Source organism: Haliotis asinina, chromosome 15 (assembly GCF_037392515.1).
Source record: "Haliotis asinina isolate JCU_RB_2024 chromosome 15, JCU_Hal_asi_v2, whole genome shotgun sequence".
Lineage (NCBI taxonomy): Eukaryota > Metazoa > Mollusca > Gastropoda > Lepetellida > Haliotidae > Haliotis > Haliotis asinina.
The window spans coordinates 32,097,143-32,110,277 of NC_090294.1; the positions used below are offsets into that span (position 1 = coordinate 32,097,143).

A 13,135-nucleotide genomic window follows, 5' to 3' on the forward strand; every position below is an offset into this window, starting at 1 on the left:
CCGCTTGGTGTTCAGAGACCATGATGCGTCCAGCAGACTCTGCAATACTCTGTCTCCAGGTCTGCCTGTGGAGCCAGTTTGTGAAACTGCTGAAATTTAGAATTTAAATAAACAGTCAGTGATGATGTTAGTTTTTCCTGGAATGTACATCCCTTTTATCCACAGGTTCAGCTTGAGACATTGCAGAGTAAAGCTTCTAACCAACACCATGACCCTTGGGGAGCTGGATGATAACTTGTTAAGAATTGTTACAACTACCTTGTTATCAGAGTGAAAAATAACTTTGGAGTTTTTGAGATGGTCCCCCCATATCATCACTGCTAACCAGATGGGAAAGAATTCCAACAAGGTGATGTTGTTTGTGTAGCCATTTCTGTGCCAATCTACAGGCCATTTACCAGCAGTCCACCTGCCACTGAGATACAAGCCGAACCCTCATCCCATACCACCTGCACTGTCTGTGTACATCTGAATTCTAGTGTTGTCATCCCATAGCCTGTTGGCAAATAATGTTATCCCATTATGGTGTCTAAGAAACGACAACCAAGTTGTCAGGTCCTCCTTTATGGCTCTTGTTATCCGGATCCTGTGCGTAGGCTTGGATATACCTTTGGTAGCATCGATCAGCCTCCTTGAGAATGGTCTACACATTGGTATCACACGACAAATGAAGTTCAACACTCCAATCAGAGACTGCATGTCTTTGAGCTGTACTTTCCGTTGTTGCTGAAACTCACAAAGAAGCTTAACACCAGCTCTAATCTTATCTTGAGGTAACCGTGACACTTGTTGTACTGTGTTCAGTTCTATTCCCAAGAATGTTAACTGTGTGCATAGTTTGACTGTTTTCCCACTTGCTACAGGGACACCTAGCTCACCACAGACAGAGAGAAACATATTCAAAGCTTTTTTACAGTCACTGGTGCCAGCCCTGCCACCAAACAGAAAGTCATCTAGATAATGCAATTGCTGCCCTCTATCCAGTCTTGTAGTTGTTACCCATTCAAGAAATCTTGCAAATCTTTCAAAAATAGCACAGCTTATCCTACAGCCCATTGGTAGACACATGTCTACATAGAAGAAACTGCCTTCAAAGGAAATCCCCAGTAACTCAAAATCCTGTTGTTGAACAGGAATTAATCTAAATGCATTTTTTTATGTCAGCCTTGACAATCAGGGCACCTCGACCTAACTCTTGTAACATTAACACTGCAACATCAAACTTGGTGTAAGTAACTGAAGCTGACTCATCACTTATGAAATCATTTATTGAATTTCCCTTCTGGGTAAGAAAGATGGTGTATTAGCCTAAACTCCCCAGCCTCTTTTTTTAGGCACCACCCCCTAGGGGAGATATTTTCAAATTAGGCAGAGGTGCTGCAGACAAAGGACCTAGCATTCTACTGTTACTTACCTCCTTTATCAATTTTGCTCTGACTACCTCAGCATGCTCTTTACAATATTTAAGATTTTTAGAGCTTGAGGCCACCCGTGGACCAGTATACTCCAAACTAAAGCCAAAAGTAAAGCCCTGCACTAGTAGCTGGCTCTCAACATCAGGGTAATTTTGGATATACTCACATAACTTTACCAAGTGAATTGGGGACTTACCTTTTGAAGGCAGCTCAACTACTTTAGCTGTTTGGCTTGCAAGTCTCAGAAGAGTGTGGGCCTGAGCAGGTTAGGCATGTGTGAGCATATTTACAAGATGAGTGTGCACATGACCTAAGGTTGAAATCCCAACATGGAGCCCTCCTCTGTTTATTTGTTATGAACCTCTTTTGGGGTATCTGACTAATTGGCCTGAACGGTTGATTGTTTGAGGGCATAATATTGACTAGCCATAGATCATGATCGATGACACCCCAAGATGTGTTGGGAAAACGAGCTATTTTTGCCTGAAACTGTAGATCATAGGTTCGCCATCCTAATCCTCTGGCCCTACATGACGCTCCATATATTTCAGGAGCTCCTGATGTTTTTCTGCAAAACTCTCCAGATAGATACTTGTAAATATCAAGAATGCATTAGTCCATTGCATAATTGTTTCAATCATGTTAATAGGCATTTTCTTAACCAGTTCAATTGCCCCACTAGCACTTAAAGCAAACCCCACCTATGTATCCTCCCAATCTGGAATGTCATTTCTCAGTAATATCCCCAACTCAACAAACTCCCCATTGTGAATTTTATTCCTAACCCCTATTTAGGGATCAGTGAACCCAGTGAATCTGGACTCCGGGTAGCTGTGCTTGGAATAATGGGAGTGGCGCAAACATCGGTAATTTGATTAATCTCAAATGGTAAATCTATGTCATTGTGAAACAAATCTGCGTTCATCTCATTTGGACTCACACTGGCATCTACTGAGACAGCATTTGACCAATTTAACCTGTGGGGAACCGACGTGGGTGCTGCCTGCTTGACCGTCAGACGGGGAAGGTGAACCGTTTGAGAACAACTGCACTTACAGTTACAAGGATTTGACTTCCCTCTCGATTCGTTTTCATCCCATTTATCGATATTGTCTGCATTTTTAGCATTAGATTTCGCTTTACCTTTACGCCCTTCTTATGCATCCGCCGTTGTATCCATACTCGTCGCTTGACCTTCTGTCGCTCTTGGCTGTGACTGCTCGGTCCGACGCCTTTTCGCGCCCGCCTTCCTAGTTTTTACGCTCCTCGTTGGGCGCGCTCGCCCCGGTGTAGCCCCTCTTCCTTGTATGATCAGATAGTATTTAGATATTTGCCTAAACATTTCACTGCACCTGGCCTTGACTCTTTCGCTGGTACAATGTGCTAAGTGAAAGAACCTTGGAGTTATGTGCCCTTGCTCATTACATCGACGAGACGTTAACGTCCGACCGCAAGTTTCTACTGATTACCTAGAGCTATAAGAGTTATCTCCCCTTAATCATGCAGATCAGAGATTTGGCAGCTCAAAGTCGATAAGAGACTTTATCCCTTAATTGGATGAATTTTAATACATTAGCCCGCTGGTTGAGAAAATACCATTTTGTCTGTTTTGAAACAGACAATCTGAGGCACCTGTGTGCCACGTGTGATTGACCAGTAAATAAATCAGTAATATTAAACATTATGTCTGTTTTTTTTAATATACAGATTACTGTCGATATTTCAATGTGAAAAGAAGGGATATTGCATTTAGTCACTACTAGCCATCTTATTTATCTTCAGCTGGTACATATTTGCTTGCTTTGTTTACACCTTGTTGGGATCAGAATTACTTTTCTTAAAATGTTTCTGGGACAAATATTATTTCTTATAGCTGTTTTCGGTGTTTTCAAGTTATAACAGTCATTATTACCCACAAGATAAATTTGTCGAGTTCTGATTCGCCACGGCGATTTTCAGTCTCATTATCACCTACGTAGGAGTTAGTATCTCCTTACGAAGGAGGTAGTACTTGGTACATCCTACGTAAGACATACTATCTCCTACGTAGGTCATACTATCTCCTACTAATTATTATCTCCTACGCAGGGCTTCGTATCTCCTGTAGGCGATGTTCGATATATGTTAATATACATTAATCTGAAATGGTCAACTTAGTTCCTCCAGAGACGGAAACCATTTCATTTTTTACTGTTTCAGTCACTATTAGAGTTTACAGCCATGTGTTTCATTTACGTTTAGAGTCTACAGTTACAGGGGTTGCGATCTGAATACCACGAGGGGCGCTTAAAATGCTGAATAAAACATATTCAGCGTGAGTAATTACTAAGCACGAGGTAGGAAATGTGAGAGCACAACCAAGAGAGGAAATGGGAGTGTACCTTTGATGGTGGCGATATTTTATTTTGACATGTCAAATATTTTTCGATCCAAAACGAGGGAAGTACGTTGCCAACCTTTGCTCGCTTCGCTAGTATATAAGAAGACTTGTCATGTTCTCTATGCTGCGCAACCCCATTTGCGCTACAGTTTGCCTGCATGTGCTCTGAGTCTACCGTTTCCTTCACATTTAGACTCGTGTGTTCAACTACACTACACATTAAAAGTTTAGACTCACCAGTATAAATGTAGCCACATCCTTCAGTCACCTGTACTAAACTAGATTTTACAAAATATTCCATTCTGTTTAAAGATACTGTTTACACATGAACTGATGTATAACAACAAATTCGTAAACGTTGACAAGACTGTCGCCATGCTTTCAACATCATGAAACTCGGTTAAAAATGGCGAATTCTTATCAAATCTTTACACCCAAACGCAGCAGTTCACATGCACGGCATTGCACATACTTTTCGGCAGTTTGTTGAATCATCCTCGTGCAATTACGGTTTGCGGTTGTTCCCGCAAGTAGGTGGAGAAATTAATTTTCATTGTAACCATATATACATATATAATATATATGGGGTGTTTTATGTGAGTCTAGACTTTAGATGGGTAGTATAATTGATGCATATTGGACCGACTGTTGTACTTTACTGCTTCGCTTTCAGTTTGACCAACTGTTACGCGTTGCTGTTAGTTCACTCTTACATGTTGCATGTAGTTACATGTTTCTATTATGCGCTTGATATTTCACAGGTCGTTGTACATTAGTCATAATCTGCGTGCACTCTTCGACTATCGGTGGCAATCTATGCGCCTTGTAATTATACAAAAACTATAATGACAATCTTTTGCCTTTTTTAATTCCGTATTGCCCATAGGCACTTAATGCCGCATTCAACACTTTTCCACTTGGTAACAATTACGAAAAAAGCAAACCACAAACGAGCGTTATATCTAATCCAACCTTGCCGAGGACGTGTCATAACGACAATTTTATATCAGAAACTTTCCCCCCTCCTCTGTGTGTGTACACACACACACAAACACACACACACACACACACACACACACACACTAAAACTAATAAAAAATCTCAATAAATCATCTTGTAACTAATAGTATTCCAAGGCTCAAGGAGTTAACACGTGGAAGTAGTCTATGGACGGTCATCATTATAATGACACCAAGTCACGTATTATGTGCACGCATGTGACTTCATACAATAAATTACAGGAACATACAATTGAATCGACCAGAAAACATGAACATCAAAGTTGAGGAGGGATTCTTTGTATATTTTTTTAACTTGAGCCTGTATAAATGTCGGGTGCCCCCCGCCATAAATTCATATCCACTCTGATACAAGCTGCATATTTTTCCGGGGCTCACATTCCAATACCCATTCTCAACGAGAAAACCACTACTCTGCTTTGCATCCATAATTTATCTGCAGCATCGATTATATGCGCGCTCTCTCTCTCTCTCTCTCTCTCTCTCTCTCTCCAATGCACCTCTTCAGCGCTCTCGCCTACTCCTCTCCCTCTGTTTCGTGTACCTCAATCTTCACCTCGTCATGCACCAACTGAACGACCTCCACGCCCGTGTTTCACGTGTCTGTACCTGCGGCGAATATCATTACAAGCCTTAATCCTTTTTTATCACGCAAACAACAGGCTCTATGCTTCGAGAATAATTGCACACTTCATGTCATTATGCTCCGTTCGAATACCATTATAAGCTTGTGCATGTTGATAGCGAACTGTGAAATGGTGGCTTGCCAGTCTACTAAGACGGGCTGTGTTGGATACAGTCCTTTGTTTAGTCCTGACATTCATGTCTTGTGCAAATAATGAAGATTGTAGTTGACCTTACACTGAAGTCTCCAGAATTTTAGTAGCTGTCTGTGGCCTTTTTCATAACCACGTATTGATCTTACCTGTATGACGCATACACTCGTCCAATCAATGACAGTAACACAATCATGTGACTGCTCCTGTTTCAGTTAGAAGACGTGTTGTGTTGAAGGTAAGGCATGTTGTTATCAGTCCGTTGGTAGAAAAATTGATGTTTAAATCATGTTATAGCTAAAATATGTTTACTCCAGTATACAAGAAGGACAACCTTCATTTTGCTGTGGATTATTATTAAAGGTAGATTCCAGTGTACGTGATTCACTGCCGGTCTACCCAATTTCATCAGTATGTGATTTTATGGCTGTTCTACTTTGCCTTGCGCAGTCTAAAACATGATTTTTCTGAAAGGTACATTAGTGACATCGACGAAGGAATATAGTTTTAATGAAGCATAGTTTATGCGATTGGCGTGTCCATAAATGAGATAATACATTCCGGGTTTTGTGAGTTGGTTATTTGGGGTTTGGAGGTTGTTGTATCATTGTTTTTGGTTGGTGGTGTACTCAGTAAATAAAGGTTAATAAAGGACAATGTAATAGGAAACTGTGATTTACATATGTTGCTGAACGTCACAGATATTGTTAAATGTTCGGCCAAAGCAGCCTACTGTCCATTACGTCTTTTAAGTTAAACTCATTAATATCGCATGGAACTGTCTCCGTTCTCTACAACACCGGATACAACAAGACATACACCTGATCAAGTTTCCAATGTAAACTTGGTTCAGTCTATCCTGTATCTTCCTGCTCGTGAGAGTGGTCGGTAGTTGTTCCGGACACATTCGATGGGTGACTGGTGGAAGGTTGTTTTCCTTAAACTTGGCGGGGTTAAGATCAGATGCTTATTTTCTGTGCAGGCAAGGTCCATCGATTTAACCAGATCCAGGACAGCCATACAACTTAAAACTGTTTCTCTTAAAATACCATTCATGAATACATCCTCTTATGGCTCCCATGCATGGATATGAATACTCCTGAAAAATTATGTGTGCAACACATGTAACTAACGCCACTGGCAATAGGTTTTTGTATGAAAACGAACATCCCGCCAGTTTCTCACTGAGGTTGGCGCGAAAGGTGTCTAAAGGGATCTGGTGGTCAGGCTCGCTGACATAGTTGACACGTGTCAACGTCCAAATGCGTAGATCGATGTTCATGCTGTTGGTCACTTAGATGTCTGGTTCAGACTCGAATGTTTACAGATCGCTTCAATATAACTTGAATATTGCTGAGTACGGCGTAAAACTCACTCACAAACTAAACTGGACCTTGACTCTGTTTGTTTTTTCACATTTAGGGTGTTTGTCATGCAACAGCGTATTCCGTTTGTTTGTAATATGAAACTCCTACAAAAAGACAGGGAGCCCAAGAGGCTGATAACTAAAAAATGTTGAGATATGGTGTTAAAAGAAAGTACTTAATGAATTATTTGAAATGGGGTAAACGTAAACATGTGCAAAAGCAAAGTTGGTGGTTGCTGTTATTTCATTAAGTGTCAGTGCGATCAGATAAAAAAACCCGACATTATTCATTGGCTGAAAGCATTCTCTAGACCTGTCACATTTAGTGTTAGATAAATGGGTGGGTTGATCTGTGGAAGTTACAGTTTGGTTGATCATGAACTGTTCAGACATCATCTAGTTACCACAATTGTAAATTATTTTCGAAATATTTCTCGTAGTCAATGACATGGTCAAATTGGGAAATGTACTGACGCACAGGACCTGCTATGAACTAAAGTTGCCATGCAATTTGCAGGCTGCGCGCCGCCAGGCAGACACTGTTTCATACACTGTGCACATATATTATTCATCAACACAAGCTGTCACGCTTAACAGTAATCAGTTATGTATCAACACAATGTCATTAAGTTTGTTTTTTTTCAGACATGAAGTTAACTGGGCATTCGATGGACGAATATCACTTAACTGTCTTAACGTGTTTGTGTCCGTTACAAAAAATCAATATTGCACGCTCTTGACTTATGAGGGACCCCGCATAGGTGTTTTTCTGATATCGTCTGTTTATTGTAACAACAGCAGTGACAAGATAAGGACGTACTTTGTTCAGTCTTGAAGACTGTATAGAGAACAGTTATTTGTCGTGTTACATGGGATGAAATCACGGTTACAAACTGGATTTCCACAGATTGATAACACCCTAAGATAACGTGACAAAAAGGCAACTTCCTAGTAACCATAATGCTTTAACAAATATGTTGTAATAAAAGAGTAAAGTGGAGTTTAGTGAGTGAAACGTGTGATCTAAAGAGCCACGTAGCCGACGTTTCCATAGCTATAAATAACAAACATTAAAATGAAAAAAAAGGAAAAAGCATCGGTCCCCGAGGTCCACCATTTAGGTGTACCTCTTTTCTTCCTGGTACGATTAATTGTGGAACGTCCTTCTATGCACCCTCCTAAAAGTGGCTTACTGAGACCTAATCGTCTGTTCGGCACTGACCCAAAAACTCATTAAGATTTACACGTATAAGACAGATTAGGCAGCATGTATGGGTATCATTTCGAAGATGCTTTATATTTTCTATTTAATGGCCAATGGCAATCCATGGCAATGACCTAAACAGTGTGAAACGGTAACACTTCATTCAGTGATGCAATAAACACAGACATGGTCAGATCAGTTCAAGCTTTAATTGTGAAGAGAAACAATAAAGTACTATTTATAATGATCTATATGCATTTTGGATAATATTTCTAAACTGAGATACTGAAGTTCTTGACAGGATCATTGGGTCGTACCTACGGTTAAACAATTCTGTACCGTTACCAACTGTAATCTGTGTTTTGCAGGAGTGATTTATAAGAGCAATGGTTTGCTTGTTCACTAAAGCAGAATTCGTGTATGAAATACAGGTGTGTTTACACCACACTGAGACGTGCACGTAGTTGACAGGACGTGCTTAACCCTGGTGATCCCAGTACCCAGAAACTTCAATTTACTTTAAATTTACTTTCAACGCAAGGTGTCACTTTTAAAACAACAGCAAACAGTTATGTATGAACCGACACAACAATGTCATTATGCTTAGGTTTTCAGACATCAAGTTAACTGGGCATTCGATGTACGAATATCACTTCACTGTCTTAAAGTGTTTGTGTCAATTACAAAAAAAATCAGTGTTGCTCGCTCTTGATTTATGAGGGACCCCCGCATTGGGATTTCTCTGATATCGTTTGTTTATCATAACAACAGCCGGTGCATGCTTTCTAAACGGTTCACAGCAGTGTGAATATTTTGTAGGACAAAAAACACACAACAGAAATCAAGCAAAGGTGATCATGTAACATTCATATTCCTTCAATAGTTTGTAAACAGTTCGAGGAAAAGTTCACCCGAGGGCATTTTTTTCACTTTTTTAAAGTTGAGAACATGTAGCAAAGGAAGTGTTCAAAATGCCGAAAACATTACATTGGAGACATTCATTTGCTTTACTTTACTCATTTACTCGATAACAAACCAATATGCAGCGATAAATGCAATGTGTATGTATGAATGAAAGAGATGAAGCACATTCACACAATGTATTACATGCATGCACGTATGTGCCTCTCCCTTTGCAAGCCTGTATAACTGGGTGTCCAGGTTAATTCAGATGCGATGTTAACTTTCAGCTAAAACCATAACCCCAGTGAAATGCTGTTTCGCAGAATCAAACAAATGAAACGATTTTTGCTTTGTACACATGCGTATGTTCTATTGAACAAGATATTCTATTGGATTCAACCAAAAAAACGTACTAGAATTTCTACTTTACTAAGAAAGTGAAATCCCAACAAGTGACATATGTTGCATTTGACCACTTTCTAAATGGCATCGTGTAATCACACCTCCAGATCTTCTGTGTTTCCATGTACGCACAAAACGATCTGTTTGGGAGATACTCAAGGCATGACGGCTTCTAGCGTTGTACATACACACATGCATGCATGCATGCATGCATGCATGCATGCATGCATACCTGTGGGCGGATCGAACCCGTCAAAGCTTCATACAGGCTGCTAAAAGTACTTGTTGAATGTTGAACCATACGTGATAAAACTGATCGAAGAATATAGAAATGTCTCTTTTCATGGATATATTGTAAACAAAATATCTAGAAGTAGTTTACAGTCACAACGAAAGTAAAGTCGTTATTCAGTTAAAACAGTTAAAAGTTTCTTGGAAATAATTCAGCTTCATACATCCCGGAGAATAACAAACGCAAAACTTGTTTGCACATGGGAAATGCTATTCATGCACATCTAAAGGCATAGCGACTACTAGCTGACCCACTGACCGTTACTGGTCAATGGTGCATGCTTTCGTGATCAAGAGTTAGCATCAAGTATTGCCTGTAACCAATTTTCCATGGAACATTTAGCGTTATTTTTTTTGCATTTTTCGTATAACATTGCGGAATGATAAATGTTTATGTTTCCTTCTCTGATGGGAAAGCAAAGTTCTCCGTGTTTTAACTTCTTTTTACACTGAATACACTCAGACGTTGACATTTTCGGAACAAACCCTATTCGGTCGAACGGGGGACCAAACTGTGCAGAATCGCAAGCTTGACCTCTGGGAAGTCTGAACATAGGTTTGAAGCTTAATACAATAGGGGGTTGATGCGCTACATCCCGATCTCAAATTTTCAAGATTAGACGATTGGTGACGAAAAACGTTATTGACTACAGCCTGTCTGTTCGTCTCCCCTCGCCACCATCTTTGATGATATTTATGCCGATTCGGGATACTATGGCTGCCGTTTTTGGATGCTATGACTGCCGTTTTGAAAGCTCGGCGACCGTTCTCGGGCGCTGATACGCGAGTTTTGTTTCAAACGGTTAGTTTTCCGTTACAGGGGGTTTGTTTCGGATTTACGGGATATTGTGGCAGTTTCTGGTGATTTTTGTTTTGTTTTGGTGTCTACGAGTTCAGTTTTGAAAATGTTCACCGTTTGTACGGTAGGCCTGATTTACGTCTCTGTATTTTGTCTCATAACCCTTAGTTTATTGTCATATTTGTATGATTTTTAAATTTAACCAAAGAACACGCGGTCTGCTTATACTTACAGTAAATTTCTAACATGACAGCAACATTTATACATTGTGTAGATTGCCAGTGTGGATCCTATTTCACACAGATACGCGATCTAGTGTGTGTTTTCAGTCATATAGATTTTGTTGAATGCTACAACAAATACATTAAAACAAAATGCAAATAATTAATATAAAACAGACTAATTTTATAGCAACAATGTCAGGCTATTACCTTGTTCAGGAATGTATCCATCAATATGCACATAAAAGAACGATATTCCATTCATCTGCAGCTGGTAAATAAATCCTTCTCTGTGTCGTGTTTCTTACAACAGCCTAATTTGCGAAAAAGTAGCACATCGTTTCACGTCTTCACATTGGTGAAAACCTGATAAACCTCTCATTGGTCACCAAGATAGCACACCTGGCAACTAATTGCATGATGTCAGCCATTCTAAGTAATTTAGTTAACCAATAATGAGCAAGCAAGCAATCAACGCAAGGGTGGTTAATTCTTTGAAGGGAGGATGTTGTTTTTACGCTCGCACTTTACGACAGGGTGTAGTCAGTAAAAATTAGTACATCTACACACACTGACCTTTGACAAATCCGCAAGAAGATAAAAGTAATTAATCAATCAGTGTGTTATCGGTTAATCCTTTGATCGATGTTTGTTTTTGTAACTCAGCTCATACTCTCCTGCATCACTTACATGCACATATTACATAACATATAATACATTTGCCATTACAGACCTTAATTTATAATGTTGAGTATTTACTCCAGACAGGTGAAATGCTAAATGGGAACCTTTGTTGAGTAACCGAAGTGGTGTTACTACTAATTATACCTGTTATAAATTCATTAACTGACCATCCAGAGTATGATGACAAATAACACGTGTAGGTTTACACCATCAAACGCGAGTTACAGCAACGAAGATGTAATCTCTGTGTCGCATGCAGCCTGAAAACACTTATGGGCCGAAACTGTTTCGAGGGTACCAAGGGAACTTCGTTACATAAGGAATACATGCAGGCATTTGCTGTGCACTTGGGTAAATAGGTGTAATAAGTATTTGTTTCTCGTAAGAAAATTTCTCTACCAGAGGCAAAGTCATCGTATTTAGTTTACGAATTCAAATAAATCAACTGTGTGTTTTTGTTACCATAAACAATAAACCAAGGTAGCTACCATAGCTACCAAAATTTACGTATGATGTTTGTTATGACAGCTGAACCAACACTCAAAACTACCTAAATATGAAGCTTTGCAATCTTTCGGACTGAAACAAATGGCTTGCTACGTGCCTGTAGACATCATATTTTCACGTACCATGATTAAATATCGAGGTTAAAAACACAGAAATAGGAACGAATTGGATCAGTCACTATACCATCCAAGCATCCCTCCAAAAAACTACACTGCTGGGATATTTTGTTACGATTAGACAAGGAATACCATGGATATTTTTAAGTAATGGCATATGATGGGCATCCGGCTTCCTGACTGTTTAGGTAAAGAATTTCTGCTAATATGAACAGGAGCCCAGTCCCTTTGTCTGTCACGGTCGAGGGAGCGGGCGCTGACAAATTTGCAGTTTGGTTTCCTAATTAGACCATTGGCGAGAAACATTATTCGCTCCGCATCAGTGCCCCTTTAGACCTATTTACCAAGTGGATGTTGTTATCAACTGCAGTGTTTGTTATTTATTCGTTTATCAAACATTATGAATATTGTTAACGCATCTCTTCAATTAAACGCGTGTTATGGTTTGACACAGACCCCTGTTGCCCCAAACGAGCATCAATAACCGAACACTTCCTCGTTATGTCACATGATCCGGAATACCCTGAAATGATTCGGAACTGCCGTAATGGAGGGGCGTTTCTTTGGTGTCCTCCCATACTGTCTGAAATGTTTAGATAAGGTACGGGTAAGTAATTAGGTGGTATGGGATTTGATTGATTAACAAATTTTAGGCAGTATGGGAATGGAAGAATCCAACTTGAGACATGAGAGGGGCGTATCACATGTCAAATAATAAATAACACAAGACAAATTAAATACATGTATATATCAACAATTTTAATAATAATTTATCTGTAATAATCTGTCAACAGTTTAATAATTCACTAGTCGATCATCTACGGTCTGTATGGTTCCCTTGCATCCTGACTCGCAGCGACGCCAGTATGTTGTGTCAGACTTGGTTCTGTTGATCTTGAATCTACATCCGCCGTGGTATGCATGTCGTCCGACGCGTTGATGATGTAGGAATGATACAGCTACTGCCGCCATCTTGAGCAATGACTGACAGTGTGTCGGAACCATTTATTTATATATAGAAATATATCCTTCTCAATGCAAACTAAACATCT

At 39.7% G+C, this 13,135-nt stretch overlaps 1 protein-coding gene across 1 annotated transcript in view; it reads left to right on the forward strand.

Annotated features, from left to right (window-relative positions):
* The first annotated feature begins 5,571 nt into the window (after positions 1–5,571).
* Positions 5,572–13,135, forward strand: part of LOC137265618 (prominin-1-like) — a 298,050-nt gene continuing 290,486 nt past the window's right edge. Inside the window, exon 1 of the mRNA XM_067801049.1 lies at positions 5,572–5,828. The gene's annotated coding sequence lies outside the window, so the exon portion shown is untranslated. The remainder of the gene's footprint in view (positions 5,829–13,135) is intronic.